The 21713-nt window shown below is 35.2% G+C and overlaps 1 protein-coding gene across 2 annotated transcripts in view; it reads left to right on the top strand.

Moving 5' to 3' along the window:
• Nucleotides 1-21713, top strand: part of SAMSN1 (SAM domain, SH3 domain and nuclear localization signals 1) — a 555105-nt gene that overhangs the window by 308124 nt on the left and 225268 nt on the right. The gene's annotated exons all lie outside the window — the stretch shown is intronic.

Below are 21713 nucleotides of genomic sequence, written 5' to 3'. Positions count from 1 at the left end.
TGGTGCATCCTATAGATTTTGTTATGTTCTGTTTTCATTTTCATTTGTCTCAAAATATTTTTTCTAAAATTTAACATCTAATTTCTTCTTTGACTCATTTGTTATTTAAGAGTGTGCGGTTTAATATCTGCATATCTAAGAACTTTTCCATTTTCCTTAGCTTTCTGTTTCATTCCATTATTGTTTGAAAATATAATTGGCACAGTTTCAATCTTCTTAAAATTTTTTTTAAATTTTTTATTGCATTTTAGGTTTTGGGGTACATGAGCAGAACATGCAAGACAGTTGCGTAGGTACACACATGGCAGTGTGTTTTGCTTCCTATCTCCCCATCACCCACATTTGGCATTTCTCCCCAGGCTATCCCTCCCCACCTCCCCCTCCCACTGGCCCTCCCCTTTTCCCCCCAATAGACCCCAGTGTTTAGTACTCCCCTCCCTGTGTCCATATGTTCTCATTTTTCATCACCCGCCTATGAGTGAGAATATGCGGTGTTTCATTTTCTGTTCTTGTGTCAGTTTGCTGAGGATGATGTTCTCCAGATTCATCCATGTCCCTACAAACGACACAAACTCATCATTTCTGATTGCTGCATAATATTCCATGGTGTATATGTGCCACATTTTTCCAATCCAGTCTATTATCAATGGGCATTTGGGTTGATTCCAGGTCTTTGCTATTGTAAACAGTGCTGCAATGAACATTTGTGTGCATGTGTCCTTATAGTAGAACGATTTATAGTCCTTTGGATATATACCCAGTAATGGGATTGCTGGGTCAAATGGAATTTCTATTTCTAAGGCTTTGAGGAATCGCCACACTGTCTTCCACAATGGTTGAACTAATTTACACTCCCACCAACAGTGTAAAAGTGTTCCTTTTTCTCCACATCCTCTCCAGCATCTGTTGTCTCCAGATTTTTTAATGATCGCCATTCTAACTGGCATGAGATGGTATCTCAATGTAGTTTTGATTTGCATCTCTCTGATGACCAGTGACAATGAGCATTTTTTCATATGACTGTTGGCCTCATATATGTCTTCTTTCATAAAGTGTCTGTTAATATCCTTTGCACACTTTTGAATGGGCTTGACTCATTTTGTGACTTAACGTGTGATCTATTCTGGACAATGTTTCATGCGGCTTGACAAGAATATGTATTCTGCTGCCATTGGGTGGCATGTTCTGCAAACGTCTGTTCCGTTTGATCCAAAGTCTGGTTCAAATCCTCTTATTTATTTATTTCCTTATTGATCTTCTGTCTGGATGTTCTACCAATTATTGAGAGTGGTATATTGAAATTCCCTATTATTATTGTGTGTTGTCTATTTGTCTGTTCAATTCTTTCAATGATTGCTTCCTATATTTCGGTGCTCCGATTATGGTTACATGTATATTTATAATTCTTACATATTTCTGATAGAGTGACCCTTATGTCATTTTATAATGTCCTTTCCTTCTTTGTCTTTTTGGAGAGTTCTTGACTTAAAATCTACTCTGCCTGATACAAATTTGGCCACTCCTGCTGTCTTTTTTTGCTACTATTTGTGTAGATTATTTTTTCCAACCTCTCAGTTTCAGCCTGTGTGGGTCTTTAAATCCAAAGTGAGTATCTTTCATACAGCATGTAGTTGAATCTTGTTTTCCTTAAATCCATTTAGCCACTGTACAAGTCTTTTAGTTGAGAATTAAATTTATTTACCTTTAAAGTAATTGTTGATAGGAAAGGACTTACTATTTGCTGTTTCTTAAATCGCTTTCTAGCTATCTTGTAGCTTTTTTGACCTCTTTTCTTCTCACTGTTTTTGTGTTTTGCTTTTTGTAATGGCATGTTTTGATTTCTTTCTCATTTTCTTTTGAGTATCTCCTATAGGTACTTCTGTGGTTGCCATAAAACTTACCTAAAACATATTATTGTTTTAATTCCATACAAAAACTCTTAACTTTTACTCACCTCCCCCACACTGTATGCTAGTGATGTCACAAATTACAATTTTATACTGTATACTCATTGCTATATTTTTATAAATATTTTTATACTTTTATACAGAAATTAAAAGAGATTTATGCACTATTGTTACAATATTACGGTTGTCTTAGTTTGTTCAGGCTGTTTTAATAAAATTCCATAAGCTGTGTACTTTTAAATGACAATTGTCATCGTTCTGGAGGCTGGGTAGTTTAAGGTGAGGTATCAATAGATTTGGTGTCTGATGAGGGCTAACTTTCTATTCATAGACTATGCCTTCTCTCTGTGTTCTCACATAGTAGAAGAGGCAAGCAAGATCACTGGGGACTGTTTTATAAAAGTATTAATCCCATTTATGAAGGCTTTGCTCCGTGACCTAATTGTCTCCCAAAGGCTACACCTCCTCATATCATTATCTTGAGGAGTAAAGATTTCAACAAATGAACTTTGAATGCACACAAACATTCAGATCATAGTAATAGTATTCCTTATGTGTTTATTTACTTACCTTTACCAGTGAGCTTTATATTTACATGGGCTTTCATGTTGCTGTTTAGCATCCATTGGTTTTAACTTGATGAACTGCCTTTAGAACTTCTTGTAAGGCAGGTCTAGTGATGATGAACTCCCTCAGCTTTTGTTTACCTGGGAAAGTCTTTACTTTTCCTTAATTACTAAAGGATAGTTTTTCTGGATACAGCTTTCTTGATTGACAGGTTTTTTTTTTCTTTCAGCATTTTGATTTATCATCCACTCATCTTCTGTCTTGGAAGGTTTCTGCTGAGAAATCTGGTGATAGTCTCTTGTTCATAACAAGTTGCTTTTCTCTTGGTGCTTTCAAAATAGTTTTTCTTTGACTTTTCACAATGTGATTATGATGTTTCTTGGTGTGTATGTCTTTGAATTTATCTTAGTTGGAGCTTGCTGAGTTTCTCAAATCTAGATGTCCATATCCATCCTTACATTTGGGAAGTTTTCAGCCATTGTTTTATTAAGTAATGTTTCTGCCCCATTCTCTCTGTCTTCCCTTTCTAAAACCATGATAATGCAAATACTGATCCATTTGATAGTATCTTATATGTCCCTTAGGTTTTCTTTATTCTTGGTCATTCTTTTTTCATTTTGCGCCTCTAGTAGATAATTTCACATGACTTATATTCAAGTTTGCTGATGTTTCCTTCTTCATATCAAGTCTGCCATTAAACTTCTCTAGTGAATTTTGTAGTTTATTTTATTTTTCAGCTCCAAAACTTTTTTTATATTTTCTGCCTCTTTCTTGATACTTTATCCTGTTCATTTTTTATTTCCTAGAATTCACTGGGCATCTTTATGACAATTATTTTGAATTCTCTTTTAAGTTGTTCCTAAACCTCTTTTTAGGTACTTTTCTGGATATTTAGTGTATTCCTATGATTGAACTATATTTCTCTGTTTTTCATGCACCTTGTTGCTTCATATTAGGATCTGTCATTTATCTCAGTCTTCAGACTGGCTTTGCTTAGATAGGACCCCCACTAAACAGACGAGAAAGAGATTCTGGAATTCTTTGAAACTTTTTTGGGTATATCTTGGCCCGTGCATGCAATTTCTCAGAGAGGCTTTCTGTTTTTGTTTCCCCTCAGGAATTCATTATCTTTTCTGATGTCGGTCTGTGGCACCACAGTTCTCTGATTCTATAGCTGCAAGTTTCCAACTCTCTTTTGTTGTCAATGGCTGGCAAACATCCGGAGTATGCCAGCTTCCTATCAGTACACTAAGGTGAGACAGATACCAGTTTCTTAGAAACTGGCGTTCCAAGAAGCTGGAAAGGCAGACTCATGCTCTGCTCCTTTCTCCCTTCTTCTTGAAGGCGAAGCCTTGAGTTATGCATCTTTTATTGATTTAACTGAGCTGTGCTAGCTATAGCAAACTGCCTACTGTTTTATTTTTATTTTATTTTTTTACTTCTTTTCTCAGTGGCTCCAAGTCATCCAAACTATGCTAGTTCTATCAGTGCTCCAAGTGAGGGAAGAAAGAAACTAGTCCCCTGGGCAGCCCTCTGAAGACCCAGAATGCCAACGCATGCTCCACCACTCTTCTTTCTCCTTGCCAATGAAGAAGTCTTAAGTTATGCACTTCCTTCCTCAATTGTGCCATGCTGTACCAACCATAGCAAGCCACCTGCTGCTTTCCATTCTCCTCAGTGACCTCCAGACATTCAAATTATGCTAGTTCTATTGGCACACCAATCAAGGAAGTCAGAGACCAGTTTCTTGGGCAGCTCTCTGAAAAGCTGTAATGTTGAAAGCGTGCTCAATTCTTTTTTCCCAGAGGAAAAAGATGTGAAAGAGGCATTTTGTCCTGGCACAGAGCTGTGTTAACTTGGAGAAGAGGATGACATAGGTCAGTGAAATTGCTCCTCTTACTCAAATCAGTTTGACTATTCTCTACGTTGTACACACTTGGGATACTACAACATCTTAATTGGATCCTGGAATTCTCATAAAAATGTTTAGTGTATACATTTTTGTTCAATTAGTGTTTCTGTATGGGAATAAGGTCGGAGGCTTTCAATTAAACCACATGTAGTTAATTATACAGATAATTCACTTCATTCAGATGACTCATGTTATCAAAAAACTATCCATTAACAAAACTCTCACTTGAAAAGTATTTTTCTGGAAAAAAACACTTTTTTATTTAGTGTCTAGGTGTACAATCTCTGATTTGGTATGAAGGAAGTCTTGTTTACATTGAAATGCATAGTATAAAGGGGGTAGGTAAAAGGGGGCTATATCCTGGGTTCTTGATGTGGAAGCTTTAATTTCTGTGATTTGAAAGGACCTCTCATTGTTCTCAAGCATCCCTCTCCCAGGAGTGGATAGTTGGGTTTAATGTAGGGGTGAAAATGAATTTTGACTTAGGGATTGTGGAGATAAGGTTTTAACAATGTATTTCCAACTTTTATGATGCAACATATGATGTTTGTCATTTTAATGGAAGATAAAAATTTTATGCCCAGATATTCAGGAAAGGGAGGAATTGTTACTTTGTTTGTGTGTATTTTCCTGTTTCTCCTTTGCTTCCATTCTTGCTGGGAGTTCCCCTATATATTTCATTCATGTCAGTCTACTTGTTGCCATCTCTTCCTGTTGAATGCTTTCATGAATTTTATATTTCCTCTTGTAGATTGTCATGCAAGCACTGCTTGTTATTTCTTGTTTATCTTTTTTCTCCAATGACCATTGTGTTTTCCTTTTCTCCTTTATCTGACCCTCCCTTTCTCTTCTTTGGAATAGTTGCTTACTGCTTACAAGGATTGCTTTGAATACTAATGCTATAATTCAGACACTGATTTTTAAACAGAATCCAAAGATTGCATTTGAGGCTGGCCTGACTCAGTATCTGCCATATGCCACTAAAATAATCTATTGTTTATTACTGTTTTATTGTGTTCTTATACAGTTTTATACTTGGGTGTGATCTGGCACTGTTAGCTTTATCCACTTCAAATTTAACCAAGCCATCTGGAGGAGTATAATTTAGAGAGGTAGCACATGCATTTGTGGATGCTGACATCTTGATTGTGCTCTGAGGGTGTCTCTTATGTTTCTTTATTCCCCAGTTTTACCCAAATAAAGCACAAGAATTAAATCACACATCTACTCTCACTTCCCCACGTATACATTTTTCAGGCTTCACTGAAATATCAAGAAAATGAAAACAATAGTCTCTGGAGTTCCTTAAAATCATAACAAGTTTGTGGTATTTAAATATATTCAAGCATGAAGTGATATTTAAACAATTCCTTGATAGTTTCTTCCCAATATAATTTCTCACATTTTTTCTCATTTTATTGCCAAAGTATTTTATTTATTTGTTCCCTCCCTCCCTCTCTTCCTCTTTTCTTTCTTTCCCTTTCATTCCTTTCCTTTCTTCTCCCCTTCTCTCCTTTCCTGTTCTCTCCTCTCCTTTTGTTTTCTTTTTCTCTTTTCATCTACAAAATTGTGTGCAGCATAAATTATTAGCCAGAGTGGAATATTTCAGTGATGAACAAGATAGGCAAGGAGATGTTTGATAGGAGAACACACACAGCATATAAAGACAAGATATTATTTTCTATACTTAGTTTTATAAAGAAAATAAGTCATAGTTATTTGATAGAGATTGATGGATGAGAGTAGGGTAGCTATTTTTCTATAGAAAGTCAAGTAAGGCATTTCTGAGATGGTAGCATCTGAGCTGACACCTAAATGACAAGAAATAGCCAATAACAAGAGGACCTAGGACTCAGTATTTCAGTCAGACCAACAGCAAATGTGAGCTTCACAGGGTTTAAGAACATAAAACAATCTAGGAGACATGCATAAAAAGAAAAAGGAAAGGACAGGAGTTTAAAGAGGTAGGCAGGGTACCCTTCATGTTCACAATACTGAAGGTCCCGGGGAAGGGGTTAGATTTTATTTCAATGGTAAGAAGAAACTATTGGAGGTTTTTAGGCAGGGAAGTGATGTGATTTGATTTATGTTTTAAAAATATCACTATGGCTTCTGCATAGTGAATGAGGAAAACAAAGCAAGACACATTAAATGGTTTGTCCTAGACTACAAAGTCATAGAACAAGAACCCCTGTCTTCTGACTCCAAGTCCAGCCTTTTTTATCATTTACCTTGTGACCTCACCATTTTCTATTTTTTAAAAATCATTTTGTCCTCCAGACATGATCTTTGTTTCTGTCTTCTCAGATTATTCTAGCAGCTACTAAATTACCTTTTTATTTGTTCTTCTCATGGATTAACCTTGCTAGGTTACAGGGGCCTGTTGTATAGTCTTTATTAAGGTATTCCCTTTAGTGAGGGTATGCTTAGTGCATGTTGTATGTATAATTAAATGTAAAAATGTGATTCTAGGATAAAACACAGCAGATTAATAACTTTTCTACTGAGAGAAAACTGAAAAATAGGACAACAGTAAAGGAAGACTAATTCTTTATGTTTGTAAGTGATTTTCATCAATTAATTAATTCTATTTAATTTCCCAAATTAATAAAATTTAATTAACTTTTAATTTTCTTTATGAAGTCAACTCTTGTGTAGGGAAATTTGGGGGTGGTAGGGGGATAATCCATTCATAATTTAAAAAGTAGAAATTTTAGATGAAGAATGGATACTGTGTTTCTCTCTTAATTTAGATAAAGTGAAACAGTGCAACTGTGACCAATCTTTGCATTTATTTTTTTCATTAATTTGTTTACTCATTCATTTCTTCATTCAATAAAAATTTTCCACATTATTATGTGCCAGGCATGGAAACTCTCATGTATTTGGCTTCTGACATGCTATTCTTTCTTTCTTTGTCCATTTCTTATTCCATCAGATAATTTACTTCCCTGACTCTTTCATGTGTCCTAGCAGTTTAGCTGTGATGTCCATCTTGCATATCTATGTCAGGTCAAATGTGTATAATCATGTTTTCTCCTGTCAATCTCTTCCTATACTTCCAGAGCTCCCTATGCCCAGACTCCTCTCCTTTTGTTGGAGCAACTCGATCTCTACTGACACATTCAAGCCCAGTTCTCTGAAATTTGCCCACCTTAGTCTGGGGTATTTAATGAATCCTTTCTGAGTAACTTGCAGGACACGACATCAAAAGTCAATCTTACTCTAATTCTGCTTGTGGTTCCTTCATTTCCTGTTTTAAATAATGATGCATTTTCTTTTCTCATTGGCCAGTTCTCCATTTGAAATTCTGTTTTCTCCCAAGTAAAGCATTTCACTAGGCTGATAATCCTAGTTTAAACTGTAGTCTCCTATCTGGGCCAGACTTCTCCATCTAGTCTCTGCACTTTATTTATTTTGAACACTTCTATGTTTGTTTCACCTCAGAGATATTACCTTATTTGATGGGACATTATATCTTGCCTGTATATGCAGAGAAAGATTCTAAGGTATTTCTAGACATTCATCTACACAAAGGAATTCTCTACAATCTGTTCATCTTCCTAGTTCCCTCACCATACAAACACTGACATCTCTAAGATCACAAATTAATTTCTTTTTGGCAGAGTCAATGGGCTTTTATCAAAGGCTCCCCTGTGTTAGTATCTCTGCATATTTATCTTCTCTAACTCAGTTTTTTTTTTTTTTGCTGGTTCTCATTGCTCCTGTGCATACTTCATAGGTTTCTTCCATATGGTTTTTCCTTTAATGTTGATTTTTTTCTAGTCTTCTGTCTCTGAATCATTTGTCAAAATATTTTTTATTGATGTCTAAGAAATTTAAATGTTTTCATGGTACATGTGACATTTTGATACATTCACATAATGTGTAATAATCAAATCAGAGTAATTTGGCTATCCATCACCTTATACATTATATTTTCTTATTTTCTTTATGCTGGAAACATTGCAATTATTCATCATTAGCTCTCTTGAAATGTAAAATAGATTATTGTTTACTATAATTACTGATTTATTTAATACTAGGCATTATTTCTTCTATCTGACTATATTTTTAGACCTCAATTTATCCCTTTCTTCACCCTACCCACTTGTCATTTTTAATACTCTGTGGGTAATCTTGTCCAGTCTCTTAATCCGCATGCTCTGAATGTATTTATTGAACTTTCTGTCAACCACCCATTATCATGTTGCTTCTAATATTTTGAAATCTTCCCTCTAAATTGTTTCTCTTCCTGAATTTCTGTCTAATTATTTTCCTCTCCCACAGTTCCTTATCTACCCATCCATGGTTTGAATACTTTTAATGCTTAAGTATTTTCAACCTTTTCTGCTTTTTCTTTTATCCCACTACCTCAGTTCCACTGGATCATCACAATTGTCTTTACTCCTCCATCTGCCTCTAGTTTTTGCCACATTTAAATCTGTCTTCTACAGAACTGCCAGATAGAACAACTAAAGATGTCAATAACATCAAATGAAGCTACGTCGGAACCTTGTAGCAACTTCCAGATGGTATATAGACTAAATTTCAGACTCCTTTGACATATGCAAGTCATTTATCATGTGACCCACTTACCTTACTGGCTTCATCTTTTATTATAACTGCCTTACTCTGGTTCAACAACACTGAACTACTTGTAGTTTTCTATAAGTTCCCCTCCATGTCTGTGTCTTTGATCTTGTGATTTCATTTACATAGAGGTTCTCATTCCTCTGCTTGGCTGAGCTCTTCCTTTCCACTGGCCCTACTGCCATCTGTCTTGTAGTCATCAGTTCAATGCCATTTCTACATTTCTTCCAAGATGACCACTATGATGTTGGAATTCTGCCCGATCTCTCCCTGCCATGATGAGTTAGGTGTCCTTCAGCTATACTCCAGGATATTATGTGAATATCTATATTATCTCAATTATCTGTTTACATATCATAACTCCCTTGGCATGTTCAATGTTAACTTGCCTACTTCTCGTCACAAAATACAACTCAGGTATTACTTGTGGGTTGCTTCATTTTCCAATAAGTTTATTTCAAAACAGAGGTAATATCGATGCTCTTCATACCTTGGCGCTTATTTTTCTTATTCTTAAGCATCTTACTAAATATTTTGGAGCTAGTTGTGTTGGGACGTTTATTGGGAGGTTTATGTGGATGAAGCAGTTTAAAAAACCTGAAATAAGTGAAATCTTCCAAGTGATTTAAAAAATATTTAAGCCCATGAAATTCATAAATATTTACTATAGAAGTTGACTAGTCTTCTTAATGAAAGTTATTTTAATTTCAAAGGAATTAAAAGTATATAACTTTTCTTGAAACATTTGCCCTCATTCTGAATTATGCTGTCAATTCATTGTATGATTTTGGATTACTTGCTTAATGTTTCTATTTGTTCTCTATTAATACTAATTGCTCCTAATAATTATGAAAATTAATATTGTATTCAATTTAGAAATCCCGCTATAGAAGATATTTGTTTATAGTGAATTGTTATTAATGCATACCATGTCCATGTAAACTTTCAACTTTTAAATATGATGCTACCTATCTATTGAATAGTTGCCATGTGCTAGGCACTGTTCTTGAATGCTTTGTACATAAAAGCACATTTAATTGCATCATAGCCAACAAAGTATTAATTACTACCTTGATTTTACAAATGAGATAATCAGATATGCAGACATCAAGTAGCTTGGCTAAGCAAAGCTGTTATAGGTCAAACTGTGTCCTCCCAATATTCATCTGTGGGTAATCTTGTCCAGTCTCTTGTTTCAGCTGCTGTACAGCATAGCCTTAATCCCCATGCTCTGGATATATATTCAACTTTCTGTCGACCATTCATAATCATGTTGATCCTAATGCTTTGAAATCTGAATGCTTAATACTTTTATGCTTAACTTTGTCTTTCTGAATGCTTCATTTCTTTTCCATAGTTAAGATTTTCTGGACAGCAATGCTGGACTATTTTAGAAATTCTCTGTTTTCTAAATTCTTATGGCATGCCCTCTATCATGAGAATGTTTATACCCTTTGATCTTACTTCTGAAATAAATCCTTAAAAGCTGGTATGGTTTGGCTCTGTGTCACCACCCAAATCTCATGTTAAATTGTAATCCCCATTGTTAGGGGATGGACCCAGTGAAAGGTAATTGGATCAGAGGCCTGGATTTTCCCCTTGCTGTTCTCATGATAGATCTCCATAGTTCTCTGGAGATCTGGTTGTTTAAGTGTGTAGCACTTCCCTGTTTGCTCACACTCTCTCTGTCTCCTGTTCTCACATGGTAAGACATGCTTGCTTCCCTTTCAACCTTCCACCATGATTGTAAGTTTCTTGAGGCCTCCCAGCCATGCTTGTTGTACAGCCTATGGAACTGTGAGTCAATTCAACCTCTTGTCTTTATAAATTACTCAGTCCCAGGTAGTTATTTATAAGCAGTATTAAAATGAACTAATAGAAAAACTTGGTATTAGAGGAGTTGAGTTATAATCCAATAGGACCTATGACCTTATAAGAAGAGGAGGACACATCAGGCATGCACATGCACAGAAAAGAAAAACATGTGAGAGCGGAGCAAGAAGACAGCTATCTGCAAACTAGGAGGAGAGTTCTCATTAGAACCCAATGCTGCACCATGATCATGGGCTTCCAGCCTTCAGAACTATGAAAATAAAATTCTGTTGTTTATGCCACCAAATCTGTGGTATTCTGTTATGGAATCCATAGCATTCTATTATACAACAGCCAACAAGCAAATAGCAGAATGGAATCAAACCCATAAAGGATGGCTTCAAAGGCAATGCCTAACCACTATACTGCCTTTGAAAATTGTCCTAACAGTTCGAGTTCAATTACAGAAAGTTTATAATAATTAGATGTTAATACTTTCATGCTTAACTTTATATTTCTGTAAATGTGGAGCCACCACACAGAGTCCACACTGGGGCACAGCCTAGTGGAGCTGTGCAAAGAGGGACACTATCCTCCAGACCCCAGAATGGTAGATCCAATTACAGCCTGCAACCTGAACCTGGAAAAGCCACAGACACTCGATGCCAGGTTGAAAAAGCAGCCACAGGGGCTATACACTGCAGATCCCCAGAGGCAGAGTTGCCCAAGGCCTTGGGAGCCCACCCCTTACATCAGTATGGATTAGATGAGAGACATGGAGGCTAAGGAGGTTATTTTGGAGCTTTAAGATTTGATGATTCCCCTGCTGGGTTTCTGACTTGCGTGGGGCCTGTAGCTCCTTCATTTTGGCCAATTTCTCCCATTTAGAGCAGGAAGATTAACCCAAAGCCTGTGCCCACATTGTATCTTGGAAGTAACTAATTTGTTTTTTATTTCACAGCCTTATAGGTAGAAGGGACTTACCTTGTCTCAGGTGATACTTTGGCTTTGGACTTTTGATTTAATGCTGGGATGAGTAAGGACTCTCGGGGACTATTGCGAATGCATGATTGGCTTTGAAATGTGAAGAGGACATGATATTTGGCAGGGGTCACGGTGGAATAATATGGTTTGTTTCTATATCCCCACTCAAACCTCACATTGAATTTTAATCTCTAGTTTTGGGGGAGGGACCTAGTTGGTGGTGATTGGATCATGGGGGCAGATTTCCCCCTTGCTGATCTCATGATAGTGAGGGAGTTCTCACAAGACCTGTTTGTTTAAAAGTGTGTAGTGCTTTCCCCTTATCTCTCTCTGTCTCCTGCTCTGCACACGGTAAGATGTGCTTGCTTCCCCTTTGCCTTCTGCCATCATTGTAAGTTTCCTAAGGTTTCTCAGCCATGCTTCCTGTACAGCCAACAGAACTATGAGTTAATGAAAGCTCTTTTCTTCGTAAATTACCCAGTCTCAGGTAGCTCTTTATAGCAGTATGAAAATGGACTAATACAAAAGGTAATTAGAGTTTGAAACAATAATTAATATTTAATTACCAAAATAGTTAAATACATTATTGTAACTTAAGGAATATAATGTAACTATTGAAAGTCATTTATTTGGAGACTATTTTATGATATGAGAGATGCTTATAATTTTGTATTTAAAAGATTGCAATATTGTATATACAGCACCAATCCAATTTTGTTGAATTAGTCACCTACATATATTTGCATAGATGTATACATCTATACATATTTTGCCTAATATACATATATTATAAATATACATATTTTATATGCCCATTTATCCATACATAGATGGTGAAAGACTAGAGAGAAGTATACCAATATGTTAAAAGTAGTTAACTCCAGTGGTAGATTATGGGTGTTTTTTATTTTCTTCTTTATAGACTTTTTGTATTTCTCATACTCAAAATAAACAAGAAGCTTGTATTAATCTGGGTTCTTCATAGAAACAGAACAATAAGATATTGGAGAATACGTGTTTGTGTGTGTGTGTGTGTGTGTGTGTGTGTGTGTGTGTGTGTTTGTAAACTGACTTAAATGATTTTGGGGGCTGAGAAATCCAGACCCAGGAGAGCATATGGTGTAAGTTCTACTATGAGGCTATGCACAAAGGCAGGAAGAATTTAATGGCCCCACTCAATGACATTCAGATAGTAAGAGCAAGAGCAAATTCTCCCTTACTCCACTTTTTGGTTTTATTTAGTCCCTTACTCCACTTTTTGGTTTAGAATGAGGCCCACTCACACTGGGGAGGGCGATCTGCTTTAGTCAGTACAAGCCAAATGGTAATTTCATTTAGAAACACTCTTACACAGTAACATTTATCCAGATGTCTGGGCACATCTTGGCCCAGTCATGTTCACAACATAAAATTAATAGTCACAATGCTTATGTTATTCTTATAATTCAAAAACTTGCTTTACATATTCAAGTACTTTGATGTTGGGTGCGCCTATAACTATACTTGTTACATCTTCTGGATGAATTGACCCCTATATCATAATATAAAGAACTTCTTTGTTTTTTGCGACAGGTTTTGACAGAAAGTCTGTTTTATCTGGTCTGAATATATCCACCCCTGCTTTCTTTTGTTTACCATTTGTATGGGATATCTTTTGCCATTCATTTTCTTTCAGTCTACTTATGTCCTTAAGGTTAAAGTGCATCCCTTTTAGGCAGCATGTTGTTGAATCTTGGGTTTTTTTACTCCATTCAACTACTGTGTCTTTTGAGTGAGAATTTAATTTATTTACACTTAAGGTAATTATTGACATGAAAGAAATTACTGTTGCCATTTTCTTAATTACTGCTATTTCCTTTGTTCCCTTCAATCAATGTTGCTGTCTTCCTTTGTGATTTGCCTTCTTTTGTGATTTGTTAAATTTTTGTAATGTTATACTTTGATTCATTTTTTTGAATCTTTTCTCTATCTACTAGATCTTTTTCCTTGGTGGTTACTATGGAGCTTAAATATAACATTTATGGTTATAATATTCTATTTTAAGCTAATAACAGCTTAACCTCAATTGCATACAAAGTCTCTATACTTTTAATCTGCACCTTCCCACCATAGTTTATGCTATTTATGTCATACCTTTTATCTTTCAATTTTACAAATCCATTAACAAATTATTGTAGCTATAGTTATTTTTGGTGCTTTTGTATTTTATCTTTTATACTATAGAGACAAGTTATAGTCTTTGAAAGAAGTATTAGATTCAGCAATTATTCTGAGCAAATTTTGAATTCCTCCAAATAAACACTGTCAATTTATTGTGGGACAGCATCAAGCTGCTCTAGGCTCTCCAGTTCTGAAACACTAATAGTTCCTTATTATCTGAGTGAATGTTGTGTTCAAAACTAAACTTAAGGGGGAACTTCTGTGTTATTTTCTCCTTCAGCCTCTGTAGACATAAGTTGGCAGAATTACTCAGTATTATTTACTTGGAAAATCCTCTGTAACCTAAAAGTCTTAGCTCTCCCAAACACTAGGATGACATTGGGACACTTAAATGGTGGCTGTCTATGAACGGTGGTACCTCTACCCCCTCATTCCCTCTGAGTCTGATATTAGCCACTTACAATCTTAATAAACTAAATATTTTTTTGATATTTGGATTAAGTTTTACTAAAGTATTTGATAGGGAAGAATAATATACTGCATTTAAGAGTTTAAGTATACCTTTTTCATGGTTATATGCCTTAGAAAACAAATTATATTAATCTTTCTTAATGTGTTCTTTTCATACAATGTAACAGTGAGCAACTTACCCCTTGTTCCTTCCTTATAGCATGCATTTTTGAAAGCGTATAGTTTGTTTTTAATCCTGTATAGTGTTACTTAAAGAAACTTACTATATACCTATGCTCATCTCCAGCATTTTAATTTCATAACCTTAGTGCTACTTCAATGCCAGTTTTTAAAATTCCGAAGTACTGTAAAAAGAGAGCAAAAAAGCAAATAATAATAATAATATACAGAAATATGGAAGGGAATGCAAACAATTTGGAGAGAAAATAAGGCATGAGTGTGGGATACGCAATAGTAATCTGTAAGAATCCAGCTGTAAAATGACATGATTGTTTATATGATATACTGGTGATTGAAAATATCATATATTTTACATTAAGAAAATTAAATATAGATAAGGGGTGAATTTTATTTCTTTTTCTTCCAGGAGATGCATAAATCTGTAGAGTTTTATAGGAGGAAAACAGAGAGGAATTAATCCATACTCTAATACTCTTTGTTTCTAAGTAGTCTAATGACAACTCTTTCAATTAAGTTTTTTTTAAAAAGTCAACATACTGAAATGGGAATCATGAGATCATTAAGTCATTTAACATCTCAGTTACATATATGAGACTTCTTAAATTAATTAACCAGGGAGGATACACCGAAAACACAATGAGTCAAATCTTTTCATCAGACACTTAGGTTAGCTGCATAGTTTTGCGCCTTTTGGAAACTTGTCAAAATAAGTTTTTACATATCACAACACAAGACGGAAAAAAACCAGCATTACAGAGTAGCCCTGTTGAAGTGAATTTTCAGATAAAAACAAAGGATTAAATACAACAGTAGGTGAGGAATTTGCTGAATCTCCTTGAAATTTATTTCTTCAAATTTTAATTCATTCATTTAGTATATCTGAGTGACCATCATTTAATAATAACCTATTAGCTTATATTTTGTTTAGCTGTATTATTTTTTTAAAATGAGCTTTACTTCATTATTTGAAATATTCAAGGTGGCGTGTACTAACTGAGAAGGGAATTTAAGTGTGATTACTGGATAAAGCACTTGACTTATCAAAGACAGCTCACCCAGTACACAGTGCAAATAACACACAATTAAATACTTCAATCATAGAAAGTGACTTAGATAAGCAGAGATTAGAGAAAAAACTCACATGGAATTATTTGTTACACAGAAATTCTATAAGCAAATCAAACAAGCATTATTTTCTTAGTGAATAGCTGCTAAAACATCGGAATAGCTTTATTATATAGAATCATTTTTAATGCAAATTTCGAGATTTTAAGCTAGAACACAAGTAGCAGGGAGGTCACAGAAACTTCCAGGAACTTGGAACTAATAAGAGTACCTTTTGTTTATAAAATGTGTACTTTACAAAATGAGTTCACACTCATGGTTTTAACAACACTGTGAAGTAGACATTGGAAAGCTAAGCCAGAGATTTTAATTAGGAAAAACAGCATGGGGTAATTTGCTGGTTTTTAAATTGTATTCTAGATCAGTGCTTCTCAAGTTCACTGTGTACACATACCACCTGGGGATCTTGTCACATGGTAGACTCTGATTCACTGAACCTGGGATGGGGCCTGAGATTTTTCATGGCATTCATGCTCTCAGGTGATGCTAGTGGCCACCTTGAGGAGGAGCTTTGGAAGAGTCCTAGGACTCAAAGTTTTTATTGCCTTGAGGGGCTGGGAAGGGAGGTGGGAGAAGTCAGGTGAAAGTCCCTAAGGCTCTTGCTTCTCTTCAACCACAATGATATCATTTCGATCTCATAATATTTTAAAGTTGCACGTGGAGCTTTACTTGAAGAATTTTTTGTTATAGTTACTAAAGCTCTTCAGACTTTGAAACCAAACAGTTGTTTTTAAGCCTTGGGGGGAAAAAATCACTAGGTTCCCGTCATGTCTCTGGCAATATCTATCCTCAGTCTCACTGAGGGTGTTTGCTCTTCTCTAAAGCAAGTGAAATTAAAGACAAAATCTCCAAGACAATAGCTGCCAATATTACAATTTCTATATCATTTCTAAAGTAAAACTGCTAATAAGTAGTAAATCAGAGATTAGTCCCAGATCTTCCATGTACAAGGCTTTTGACACTGCACCACATATTTATTCAGATATTTCTATCAGTCAGGAAACAAATCTGGCCCTGTTTTTCATTATGAGTAATAGAGGAATCATTGCCTTTGCTAGGGGACTTTATTTAAAAAACTTACAGAGTAGTAACACATACTGGAAAAGAGAATGTGATGAGAAGGGATGAATGCCTGCCCTTTCCTGTTTATAGGTGATTCTTGTTTATCTGGGAAGGTGCCAAGTCAACGAATCAAAAATATGAAACAGGAGGGATCTGGAAGATTTTGTAATTTGAGTATACTATTGTACGCACAGATGTTAAGGAACTAGTCTCATGATCATTCAGATAGTTACTGGCAAATTAGAGTTGGCCTTGGATCTTCTGATCTTATATGAAGATGCTTCTGCATCTTTATTAGCCCTGTAACAAATCTCTCACCAGTACTCGTAATGTAAAGTCGTTGTGTTTGGTCGAAGGTTTTGTGCACTTTGATTTTTCCTTCACTTCCTGCCTCTAATTCTCCTACTAGGCCTGTTATTTGATGAAGATGATATAAATAGGAGCAGAGCATCACATAGTAGGATCATGAAAAGCCAAAGAATATACACTGGGGAACTGAATGTCAACCAAATTGCATAAGCCTTGTTTATCTTCATTGTAGAAATTGCCATAACCATGAATACTTGAGATTCTTTGGTGTTCTTAGTACATCCTGTTGCAAGAAGCCCTCACTGAGACCATAGGCAAGGACTAGAATTTTGTGATGGGGTAATGTGAAACCATGGTGAAAATAACAGATGGCATCGAAGGAGCCTTTGTAAATACAAGAAAAGATTTAATTCAATATTTTAAAATTTTGTTATTAATATATTTATTGCGTCAGCAAAGTAGCCAGTGTTTATTGAGAAGTTAGAACCCAGTAGATACTGTTCTACATGCTTTATAGATCTAATATCTTTTATTTCTCAAGCATCCAATTTCAAGTGTGTTATTGGCAAAGTGATAGCTAAAAAATATGGAAAAGAGAGTTCACTCATAGGCTTCTGCCAATTCCATATTGATTTTTCACTGACTCTACAGTTGTTTGACTGAATGCACCAAATCATGTGGTTTGTCGGTCATCCTGTGACCCATCTTGATCCATCACTTTAGACCTCTCACCTTTTATCTGGGTCTTGTGATGGTCAGCCTGCAAATGCCTCTGAGGGCTACTTTTTTGTTTTGTTTTAGGATACAAAGAACTATTTAAAACACATCAGTATTTTCTGGTGTTTTTTTTTCACACATCTTCTACAACAAGTGCAAACAATAGAGTAAATCTTATTTTAGGTGTACTAATTCTCAATTCAGTATTTTTGGCTTCAGTGTTTGAAGCAGCCTAGATTTTGTTGTTGTCGTTCCACTTTATTTTTTATTTCCTACAGGAGCATCATAGTTCATGTTGAAAGATCAAACTAGTTTCTTTATCAGATACACCCTTACATTGCCTTGCTCATGCAATACTGATCTATCAGCCACAAATTTAAACTTAAAATATCTACTATATGTTTTCTCTGGAAAAAACAGTTCTATAAGGTTGACAACTGCTCTGTAAAATACTTTATGTTATTGACCTGTCAGAATGTCTCTGTGTTTTCTATGTCAGGAATATTGGTGTTAGAGAATGCCAGTCTTTCTTCCATGAAAGTCATTGTATGTAGAGTTTACCTAGGATATGCCAGGGACTCAAGATTCAGCACTGAATACAACAGATGATCCTGCTGTCATAGAGATAACCTTCCAGTGAGAAGATATACATTATAATTGTATGGACATGAATCATGGGTCATATTCTTCTTAGTGCTCTCCCTGTTTCTATCTGCTTCTTTGATAATAAGACATTTTATTTCCTCAAAGAAAATTTTTCTGAAGACTCCAGGAATATTATCAGATTATCAGTAAGATTCATTTGGAATTTACACATTTGTCATTTTGTGTTGTCATCTACCTTTTAAAAAATGTGCAAATATCTTTTCTCCATAATTAGATTTAAAAATTTTTAAGGGGAGGGATTACCACCTACATGGTTTTATTACATTTTATTATGCAAATATTTACACATACAAGGAAAGAATAAAGAAAAATAAAGCGAACACCAGCTTAGCAAATAAAACACAACCTGCACATTTGAAGTGCCCTATTATTCCTCTCTGATCATGTCTCCTTTCTTCCCTACCTCTAGAGGGAGTCACTGGTATTTATCTTCCACTGTGTTTTTGGTACATTAATTGCAGGTAGCCTTAGGCAGTACATAATATTATTTTGTAAGTTTTAAAAGTTGATATACAAAATCTTATACCATACTGTTCTGTGTTCATTTGACATTTTCTTCCAACATTTATGTTCATGGGAATCTTACACATTGTCAGTCATGCCTGTAACTTATTGCTTTTCTCTGCTACATATTATTTCATTATTTGAGCATAGCACAATTTATTTATTTATCCTCTTGTTCATGGACATTCAGATGTTTTCGCCTAATTTTCTAATCTTCCAAGTCTTTATACCCGTAATGTCTTGTGAATGAAAGACAGTAAAGACACTACATGATTTTTATTCCAAATCATAAGCTATCATTGTATTACCTGCTCCTTTTATGGAGATCAGTTCATCTCATTTAGTGAACTGTATGTTTTTCAGTTTCAATATATCTTCATAGTGAACTAGAATAATGTCATATGCAGCCACATTCCTCTGTGGTTTGTAATACTCAGATTTCAAGCTGAGATCACAAGCAGGAAGGGTGAGAGCTAGAGTAGAGACAACATTTTCAGGGTCATTTCAGGAAATGAAAGATCCAAATAAAATTTGATTAGGAATTGAAATATGGTGCCTAATCTGTAATGAACCATTGCTGCTGAATGTCGTTCTTAAGCAAACATACATTGTTATTGTGCAGTATTTCAGCATCACTTTCTGGAAGGGACTTAATTCATGAGTTATTTGTAAATGAATTAAACTTTCACAGGTCTTTTGTTCTATAAGGAAATCTTCTAGAATTGTTCTAAATGCAGCCATTTGTTTGTGGCTCATATAACTCAGTGCTAGAGGAGAGGCTTCCCATGCATGCTGAAGAACAAGGGAAATGCTGGTTGCCACTCCATCGTGTAGGAGATGGGAGTATGTTTGGGTTTCCTGGCACAGCTTGATTTAACCTACTGGGCAAGCCACATAATTGATTTAGGACTCTCAGTGTTCCTCATTATTAAGTTCGAATCTTGTAGAAAATATAAAAGTGCCAAGTAAAAAAAAAATAGCTTCATTAATAACTAGTGTCCCCCTTTCCTTATATTTCAAAGTTGTGCTGCAAATCAAATAAGCAATGTAGAGACTGAGATGCCAGTGTGAAGTTTCTGTTGTTTGACATTTATCTCAGCAAATGGGGGGATGATGTCATATCACAAGAGAGGTGCAATGATAAGTGTGAGAAAGAGTCATCCCATAACAAGGGAAGATTAATGTGCTGTTCTAAAATGGAGCTATTATTCGTGCTGTTTACTCAAAAGAAGTATGAAAAGTGAACAAATGGAGCTGTCAGACAAAGTGCTGATGACATACAAAATATGGAAATAAACAGCTGATGAAGCACGAAGCACTGAAAGACACATTGATACCCTGTCAGCTTCACTGCTTTTATGTCCATGTGGTTGTCCTCTTCTGAATGGAATGCAGCTTTTGCTGTTCAGAACCTTCCATACTGGGTCTTCAGAAGGACAAAGTCAGAAAGTTGGGCAACTTTCCATTGGTTATAAATTAATAGACATAAATTAAAAGAATTTTAAAAGATAAGTCGAATTAATTATGGTTTACAAGGAACAGTTTTAACTGGCAATTGATTATATAAGTAAGAATGATAATGGAAGTAATAGACTAAGTGCTGAGAAACCTGTTGCCTTTTTCAGTGCACTCAGGATAAATACATTTCTTAGAATTCTTTGCAGTTGAGTTAGGGTCATGTGTCTAGTTCAGACAAGAACTGAAAGTCAAACCTAGGCTTAGTACCTAATATCGCTCATGAGGTCTTTCATTTGCTTGCTGTGTGTGTGGAAGTGAAAGATTCCCAAATAGCGGAACCATGTAATGCAAGGAACTTAGATTCCTGAGTTATTCTTTGAAGGGAAGACATCTACGAAAGCTGCCCAATTCCTCTGGGCTTTCTACGAGCAAGAAATAAGATGTTATTTCATTAAAGCTGAGATATAGGTGTTTGTTAGAGCAACTAACATTTCTATCTTAATATAGTAATCAAATGAAGTTCATTCAATCTTATATTTTTGTCTTAGACTATCTGTAAATTCATTTAGCTACTATAATTTTAACAGAGTCTTGCTACATTTGAGTTGAAATAAATCATAAGTAAAATTTAAGAAAAATGGAAAATGGATTTAAGAAACAGGACCTTCCCACTCACCTGAGAGCTTTAATTTCTGTTTCTCAGAAAACTTATAGTTTCTTATAATTTAGACTACTCCTTCATAATTTCTTTTGAAGTTTCTAAATCATTTTGGCCTCTAAATAGAGTATAAAGGTAAAAATGAATGTTATTTAAACATTTTTTTTGTTATGGATAAAGGAAGAAATTATGAAAGACAAAAATTTGCCAAAAAGGTTATGTCTATGCATACCTTCTGGCTTTTTTGATTCCAGGCCTCTCCATGGATTCTCTGTGCCTTTTGTTGTCTTTCACCTAATTTACAACTCTTTCAATTGTATATGACTAACAGCAATGCAAATGATTCTTATCCATAGCCATACAAGTAAATTTGCTCATTGGAAATACAATTAATCTCCTCCAAATCCTTCCCTCCCTCCCACAGAATAAGCCCTTTTAGTACTCACTTGCACATTTATTTAAGCATTGTTGCTTTCACACGTGTAGTACCTCGATTTAGTCTTTGAACGGCTTGTGACATTGTAGAGGTTTTCTCAGTAATTGACGAATTAAATAAAATATTTTACATATGTTTATTTTATTTTATTGGATGGCTTAAACAACAGAAATTTCTTTTTTCACAGTTCTG

The sequence above is a fragment of the Callithrix jacchus genome, chromosome 21, assembly GCF_049354715.1.
Source record: "Callithrix jacchus isolate 240 chromosome 21, calJac240_pri, whole genome shotgun sequence".
Taxonomy (NCBI): domain Eukaryota; kingdom Metazoa; phylum Chordata; class Mammalia; order Primates; family Cebidae; genus Callithrix; species Callithrix jacchus.
The sequence above is the reverse complement of the archived record's forward strand: the minus strand, read 5'-3'. Positions and strand labels throughout refer to the sequence as shown.